Source organism: Ixodes scapularis, unplaced genomic scaffold, assembly GCF_016920785.2.
Source record: "Ixodes scapularis isolate PalLabHiFi unplaced genomic scaffold, ASM1692078v2 PGA_scaffold1__304_contigs__length_218370807, whole genome shotgun sequence".
Classification (NCBI taxonomy): Eukaryota; Metazoa; Arthropoda; class Arachnida; order Ixodida; family Ixodidae; genus Ixodes; species Ixodes scapularis.
This window is the reverse complement of record NW_024609846.1, coordinates 47,596,792-47,606,117: the sequence shown is the minus strand read 5'-3', so window position 1 is coordinate 47,606,117 and position 9,326 is coordinate 47,596,792.

Here is a 9,326-nt window from a genome sequence, read left to right as displayed (position 1 = left end):
GCTTGTCAAATCAAGAAACTCTCAAACTTGTCAGATATCTTGGGTTTCCGTCTTGCAGCGCGAGATGGAACCTGTCGATGGGCTACTCCCATACTGGCGCACCACCGTTTAATGAATAGCACATTATTAGTTTTCAGGCGAGATGCATGAACAAACCTTTTCCGCAACGTTTTCGCTTTCCAATCGAAGTATCTTATTTGCAAGGCTGTGCATTCTACAAAGGGCAGCGATACGACGGTCTTCTCATCCCGACAACTTTTCTGTCGCTGTACTATCATGACGCTACTGTTCGATAGATTAATTTGTTTTCAGGCGAGATTCAGGAACAAACCTTTTCCGCAATGCCAAATGCTGTCTTGGCTTTCAAATCAAATCATAATTATTTGCTGGATTAAGCTTTCTTCAACTGAAAAGAGGCAGCGGTCCACTGCACTCCTCGTCTTGACAACGTTTCTGTCAGCGCGAAGAAGTCACTTGCATTTCGAGAGATACTCGGTGCAGGAAGAGCGCGCTCGAGTGTCGGTCTCTGGTGGCGCTTCTTTCCATTTAATGAATAGAGCGCCAAACTCTTGCGCTCCGCAGCACAAACTTAACGTGCACAATCGTGGCTGATTCAACGTCATTCCATGCAAGTCATTTAATACATGGCTTGCATTGATGTTGCATCAGCTGCCATTGCTTCCTAACCAATTTATTTATTCATGATCACAAATGTACCTACTAGGAACCCAAGAGGAAATGGCAACTGAGCTGGCCAGGCGGGAACATGCAGCTGAGGCATCTGCAAGTTCACTCAAAGCTGCACCTCCCAAAAAGGTCAGCCCTTGTGCCCTCTAATGCAAAGTGTTTTTTTGCGGAAATTCGTTCACCAGAATATGTAATGTCACCTGTCTATGTAAATGTGGTGCAGCCTATTTTGCTGGGAGTGACCGAAAGCTAAATCTTAGCGCTAAATAAATTTTTAGTTGCGGTCTATGTCAGGACAGAAGCTGAAAGTGACGATATTGCGGGGCTCTCAAAAGCAGCGCCAGCCACATAGGGCTAGCAGCGACCAAAACGGGCACACAACTGACCGGTCCAACTGATGCAGAACGAGAGCCGATCATGCACAAAATGTGAGTGTTGAAAGCAGCTTGGGAATCCCAACACTCAGCGTAATGTCATGCCGAGTCCTTAACATTTATACTTCCTTGGGATTGCTCTGTTTCACCACTCACGCAAAGCTTTGCAGTTTACCAAGCCTTCTCTATTTCCTAAAGGCCACTAAAGCAGTCGGGAGTTACAAGGGTGACCAAAGAATCAACTGAATCACAAGAAATAGCACAAGGACCCAATTTGACACCCGCAACAATGTGTTGTCATGATTTGTTGATGAGGAATGTTGTGCTTTCTGCCTACACCCCAATGTGCCTGAGTACTGCTGCTAGGGGGCACACATGCATAGCTGCTAGAAACACCTTTCTCTGACCCACCCTGCTCTATCAATTGCAGGACTATACTGCAGCCCAGCTTCCAGTTGATGCGGGAGGCACTATGGGGCCCTACTGCCTAACACGTAAGTCATTTATGGCCTTACCTTTGAGTACTCGTATGTTTACCATACTAACAGAACCCATGCTTTAGCATTGAAAAGGGAACTTTTTTAATGTGCCTGCAATATATGAAAGAAGTTCACTGTGCGGTGATAGAGCCAAACATGTCATATTGTCACGAATGACAAGTGATGAGGCGATAATAACTGAAAAAACGAAACGTTTCATGGGGCGAACTTGTCCCCAAAACTAAAAGGGAACGGAAGATAACAGCAGAGCGTCGCGGGCGTCGAAGTCGGCGTGACAGCAGAGTCGAACGCTGGGGCGAAACTGACTGCGGCTTGCCACGCAGAGCCCCTTTTGTACATGCGTGGGCCTCTCGAACAATCGGCGTAGAAGGTTCGCGCATAGAACATTCTAACCTCGAACATGCAACAGAGTTCTCGAATTTACCAGAACAGTAAATTGCAAGAATATAAAAGATGTGTCGCGTCCAAGAATCGAACCCTGGCTCTTCACGTGTGAGGCAAGTACGATAACCGTCAGGCCACGGCCGTGCTGCCCACTCGGCCAGCTATGCGTGCAGCAATATGCAACACGTCATCACTTATATCTTGCATAGAGGATATTTATTCATAAAGGGTGGAAAAAAATAATTCTGAGAAAGAAGGCATAAACGGCAAAGAGCTCTCTACTCTACTGTTGTGGCTGCGCTCTGTTGCTGAGCAGGATGGCCGAGGAATGTCCTTCCAACGCCATGACTACGTAGCAAGTTCCCCAATGTTGCTAGATGACCTCCCAGATAGGCTCCACATGCATCCACCAGGTGCACATTGAAAGATTGTATAATTAGCTTTAAAATTAGTTTGCTTTTGCCTTTCAACGAAAGACTGGTATTTTTGAGGTTATGTTGCAACATGCAACACATTAAAGCTAAAACCTGAGCGCTGGAATTTGGTTTCTGTACTCCTTTAATGTGAAATTGTTTTTCAGTTGCTGACGAGGACACCCTTGCGAAGAATGTGATTGTGGATCCTACCATCGGCCTCCAGAATAAGGATGGAATGGTAAAATAAAAAATTTTTCACTTTCATGCAGTGTATGATATACATTAAAAGTTTTTAGGATAGTGCAGGGGTGGCCAGAGTGACATTGAGTTAGAGCCGCAGGAAAAAAAGAAAGGGGGGGGGGGCAATTTTTAACAAGAAACGATATGGAGCAAACAGTTCTTTCCAAAGAGGAGAAGTATAATTGGCGACTACAACAAATAACACTAGGTATCAGGAGGTCTTTTCCACCGCTAAGCAAAAATTAATACAAGATTCACTAGCCAGTCACTGCCCCTGACAACCATTATGCGTATACGGTTGAAAGTCTTTTTAGAACAACTTAGAAAACAGGGTCACTGGACGCATCTGTGGCAAAAACCATTCAAGCTGTATGTATTTAGTGTGTTGCAAGGCGGCCAAGGCTGTGAGCTCTTTTTAAATTCTAGAACTCTTTTCGTCTAGGGGACACGCGTCATAGGGACACGTTTTCCAGGGAGCCGCGAGCCGCACTTGGACTTGCAAAGAGCCACGTGCGGTTCGCGAGCCTCAGTTTGGCCACTCCTGGGATAGTGTAAGCACATTAAATTTAATCGATTGCAACCAGAAGTCATTAAAGCATTATTGTTGCCGCGCTCTGAATTGTAGTTATAGCCAGGGCCTGGAAAACATTCTATAGTCACGCTCACCTGATGCAACTAAGGGATTACGTACCTGTTTCATGCAAATGCCATGAAGCTTTGTAGGCCCATCAGCTTTGCAGATGCCCACGAAGATAGGAATTCATAGGTAGTGCTGTTTTAAATTTAAAGGCCTAAATTCCATGCATGTAATTATTTTAGTGCATTTTAAATGCATCTTGGAGTAAACAGTACCACTCTGCATCAACGATTGGTATGTGTGAAGCTGTTTCTCGCTTTTGTTTATCCATGTCAGACAAGGTGTGCACGTCAACCAGGAATCCGGGAAACATGCAGAAGGCAGAGTGCGACTCCATGTTTTGCAAGATTGCTGCTGCTCCCATACGGCCAGTGGAAGTGCTTTTGGAGAGGTTGGTGACCGGCACCCTCTCCAACAAGGCAAAGGCAGCGGGGCAAGAGAAGGTGTTTGCCTCACTCACTCCTTACAAGGTGCAGGCTCTCTCATTAAGCAAACATTTTGTTTAAAAGCTTGATACGAATCTCGCGTAGTCGTGTAAAATATTTCATGTTAAATTCGCATCAATGAAAGCTAAACAAAATTTATATTTTGAAGCACAAGGAATGCATGAATGTGCATTTATTTATGACAGAAATATCTTGTATGCAATTTGCACGATTCTAACATGTCCCCGATAGTAACACGCAGTTATATTCAACCCACGAATGTTAAAAAAATTAATTAATGCCGATTCTACCGCGCAGATAAAATAATGACGGCTGAACAACATACATTTCGTGAAAAGCATTTTATCAAATGCACATACTGGGGAAGTGCACACACTAAGTGCTGGTGAAGCCCTACATCGAAAACTTGCGAGCGAAAATTCGGTTCTTTTGTCTTTCCAACCAAGCTCGCATGTCACTGTGGACCACACCGAACACACCACCAGCATCACTTTGTTTTCTGTTTTTGCCTACGCAATTTCTTTTTTTTTTAGAGGTAACCTTATAGTAAAATCGGTTTTGCTTCACCAAGGTTCAAACACCATTCCACAAAATCGCAAAAACGAAACAGTGAATTTGGATTCAGGTTGCATTGGACTTGAAACACGTGTTGGTGGTGATGGGGCTGGCCACTTAGCAGAGTTTTTTTAGCATTTTGTTTAGTTTTGGTTTTTGGGTCCGATTCTAACACATGTAATTTTGAGCTCAAGTCTTTGGGTAAACAAAGTATGGCTGATCCCTGGCAGCAGCAGGCAATCAGCCGCTTGGAGCCTTGGGAGCTTACAGTCGCAGATCGTGGCCTCCTCGCCACCGTAGGTTGTGGAGCACGCATTCGTATCAGCCATCGCAGCGCGTCAAGGTATTCGGAACATTAAAAAATTTGCACATTGTATACAATGCGCTTCTGCTGGGGAATTTGCGAATTTTTTTTATTCCGAAATTCATACCAACTAGTATCACCGAGATTTTACTCTAGTAGGTTGTCTGCTAACCCCTGGACGTGTGACAAGGGTACCCTGCCAAGAATGAAAGTCAAGCATAACAAATAATAACCGTAAATAATAATCGCACATTTGTATTTTGAACAGATGATCTTATTTTTCGTTCTAAGCAGCGAACTCGAGCAAGTGCTCGAAGAGAAGTCAACGGAGAGCTCGATGCGTTGTGGGGTATCTGGCAAAGCTGGCGTGGTTACGAGCTGTGCCGTTCAGGTGCATAGTGGTGGCGTAGACGTGTTACCGCCTAGCCTTTTGAAACACCTGTGGGCTTTACGTGGACCAACGCGGACTAAGCAGACTAAGCGTCCATGTGTGAGATAAGTCATGTCAAGGTCATCGCGTTCAGGGCAAGATTACTCCAACAGTTGAGTATACCTCTAGGAAGCGGCGCTGCTCCGATGTTTTAGTGCAGCTACATAGCGGTTTTTGCTATGTCACGACTACGTTTCAAGATCCCCAACGAAGCTTCGGAGGCATCCACCAGGTGCACATTGAAAGACTGTATAATTAGCTTTAAATTTAGTTTTCTTGTGCCTTTCAACGAAAGTTTGTTGTTTTTGAGGTGATGCTGCAACATAGCCCACATCCAAGCTAGCAAATGAGCGCAGGAATTCCGTTTTCGTGCCCCTTTAAGATCTGCTGTAAGCTACTTTCTGGCATTTGTGTAGCTTCTTGTGGAAGCACACTTCTTCGAAAAGCACCAATTAATGCCTGGAGGAAATTAATTTCGGCATTAAGAAAACTTTTTTGTTTTGCTTTGTTTATCTACTTATTTTTTCTTAGTGGGGAGAAAAATGCATCGGATTAAACATCAAAGCAGCATATTGAAGTAAAAGAGAAATGTGCAACAATGCAGGAACAAACACCTCATTGTTTTTAACAGCCCACGCTGTGAAAGGCATTCAATTCTATTGGCTTTTAGTTTCAGGGAAGAAAGGCAATGTAAACTGATCCTCTTAGCATTTGCATTTAATTTTCTTATGGTCATAATCTGCTTGCTGACATGTATATTGCAGGATTGAAATGCACCTTTCACGATGTATGCCTACTGTAGGGAGGTAAATGTTCTGAATTCATTTTAACCACCAATTTCTCTTCTTTCTTCAGGTGACTCCCAACCTAAGGATTACTTTGTTATGGAGATCTCAGATTGTTATATCAGATATGGGCATACTTATGATTACTGTCGTGAGTGTTCTAGAAGCAAACATCACTTTATGCAATAAGTAAAGAAATAATGGCTTGGAGACTTTTAGAAGGTTAACTAAAAACGCGCATTGCTCTAATATCCTGAGGGTAGCCTCACCTAAAATTGAGAAATTTGGTGAAAATGTAAGGTAGTCTACCTCGTAGAGTGCTACCAAAAAGGGTTATAAATATTGTAGCCAGGCCATGAATGGAAGACCTTTCAAGGAATGTGAGGTTGTTTTTATATAGAACTGCATTGTTCTTTGTGCTGTTCATGATGCTATTTTTAAATTCTGTGGCCTGTCTAAGCTGTTACCACAGTGAGGGATGACAACCAAATGTAGGCGGTTTCCAATGTTCATTGTCTACTTATCTACAGCTGGAGCTCCTATTTCTTACAAAGTCACTGGCCTAGCAGTGAGATTTATAGACATGGGCTACCTGTTTTGTGCTTAAAAGAATCTAACAAAAGCCAGGGTGGGCTGTCTATTGGGAGTGGAACATGAATCAGGATACTGCAGTACTTTTCTTTTTATGGTAATCTCTGAACACTGTAAATACTATGAAACTTTGAAGGTTTGTTAGGTGCCAGCTGCCATTTAACTACTTCCATTGAGACTAATTTACAATTGGTCTTCTTAAACTATGACCCTCCAGCCTGTATGTATGATGTTCTATATTGTTTGAAGTCTGAGCACTGCAAAAAATTATTACCCTGGATTTTCAATATTCCAGGCTGCTTTTGGCTACACCTGAGGGAGAAGAGGTACCGCCAGGCTGAAAGGGCAGCCCGGCACCAGAAGATACGGCGGTACCTGTCAGAAAAGCTGTCCGATCTCAGGAGAAATCGTTAAAAAGGTATGTGCGTCTATACTATAACTTATTTAATTAAGTAACATACTATTTTGGATCTCAAGTTTACAAGCAATTAATTTAAATGATGGTATAGATAAATTATTTAGGGGTTAATATATTGCTGCAAGCGCAGCTGACAAGGCAGGCAGCGCGCTCGTGGCCTAGCGTTTATCGCGCATGCCTTCCACGCAAAAAGCCAGGGTTCGATTCCTCTCCGCAAGGACGCATTTTTGTTGACTCTAGCATAATGTTCTGGTAAATTCGAGAACCGTGTTGGGCTTGTTCGAGGTCAGGATGTTCTACACGCCGAACCTTCTACGCCGATTATTCCAGAAGCCCACGCGTGTACATAAGGGGCTCCGCACGGCGAGCCGCAGTTAGTCTCGCCCCAGCGTTCGACTCTGCTCCTACGCCGACTTCGACGCCCGCAACGCTCTGCTGTTATCTTCCGTTCCCTTTTAGTTTTGGGGACAAGTTTGCCCCATTAAACGTTCAGTTTACTCAGTCATTCGCCGCTTCATCACTTGCCATTTGTGACAATATCTCTAAATGTTTATGCAAACAGCTTTAAAGTAGTGTGTTGATCAGCTGACCACCTGAAGAAGGCTGTGGGTTGCTTGGTCGCTACTGCCATCCCATCAGGCCGTGCTCGCTCACTCCAAAAAGTTGCTGGTCACACAATTACAATGAAGCATGTCACTCTTACTGTTCCTTAGTCGTCTCTAGGCAGACTTAGACGTAGTTCAACTACTCAACTCAAACTACTGTAGTTTAACTACTTTTCCGAGTAACCTGGTAACTTTCAATTACAACTTCATTTGGGTAATTAGTAGTTTAATTTAACTACGTTTTTCAGGTAACTTCTGCTCAAATTAGTAACTACTTTCGAAATCTAATCCTAATTTTTTTATAACAAATGTTTGAGCGCAGAAATAAATAAGACTGGCAGATGAAGTGGCATTCCCGAACAAGGGGCCCCCTCACATTGCGTTCCCACCCACTTATACTCGGCAGACGTAGAAACTGCATCACAGGCGTCCTTGGGTCAAGGTGGCGACGAGCAGCCAAAATATAACACAGGCGCACACGAACGCAGGCAGAGATGCTTAACAAGCCTTGGTCGGGTATTGACCTAATCCGGTAATGCACGTAGGCGCCACGCCTCCAGCTGCAACCGTGAAAGACGGGGACACTCTGAGGATTGTTATTGTTTTCATGTTGTGTGCCTTTAGTGAGTTCTGACTCAAGTGGTAGGCTCCATGGTAGGGGCCACTGGAATGACCTCGCAGCTGGGCGCCTGTTCTCATGGTCGCCTCATCGTCAGCGCATACTCCCTTCCGAAGCCGGACTCCCCCGCGCACAAATGCAAACACGGATAATCCGTTCATGGTAGCACGTTCCCGCTTCCTGCTTGGTCACGTAATCCTTCGCGTCCTTCCGACCTTCCACGCCAGGGAGACCTCCTCTTTGTTGAAAACGTTGTACTTGTTACCCTTGGGAGATCCTTTTCTTGGACCTAAAGTTAGCGGCGAAAAGCAATTTTTTTTTCTTTAGTGGCGTAGCATTAACATTGCAACGAAATGCGCAGTCTTTCAGACGATCCCATCGTCGTGGCGCGAGACTTGATCCCTTGACGGTCAGGTGCACTCGCTCGGCGAACTCTCCAAACGTCGTGAGAATAAAGAGGGGCCAGTCATAACAATCTCAACTTGCCAAATAAAAAAAAGGAAAAAGGAGGAGAGTTTGTTATAAAAGACCCTCTAGCCGAGGCAAGCCTCACACGCAGCCTGCTTCTGAAATTGAACGCTGCCTTTGCATCCAGCGCCACGGTGGAACGTCTTTTAGCTTGACTGGGGACGTCATTAGAAGGAAAAGGGGAAAACTCTGCGATAACAACTCTGAACGACAACTGCTTCTGCTAGCGAATAAACTATATTGGAAGTCATAAAATTACTGCATTTATTTCAGGCTCGCAGGGTTTTTCACTGCTCAAAACTGCAGTTCCTTATGCTGCCACAAAAATATAAAAAGTAACTTCGAAAGTAACTTCAAAGTAACTCGCTACTTTTTTGCAGTAGTTAGTAGTTTACTCAATTACTATTACAAATGCGTAATTTCTACTCTACTCCAACTACTTTTGGCCTCGATACTCAGTAACCCAACTACCTTTTTTGAGTAATTTGTACATGTCTGTCTCTAGGCCCACGCTGCTGTTGACGTATGTCAATGGCCGTCCTGTGTTTGGTCTCTTCGCTGATCACTGAATTGCCCTTGATATGTCCAGGCTCATCCCTTTACTGCCTGTCCTCCCTCGATGCGCGGTCCCACCACGGACTGCCCATGCTGTTGCAGGTCTGCCATCACTTGCACCCCATGTTGTAGCCTTTTTACCCTTTTCTTTATATTAATTTAGCTTAATTTATATATTGCAAATACTATTGAAATCGAACAAAGGTACTATTGCAGCCAATACAAGCTGAAATGCCACTACGCGTGGCACGCAATAATATGAGAGTAGTCTCTCAGATTGTTCAGCAAAACGCAGTATGCGCTGAGGTAGAG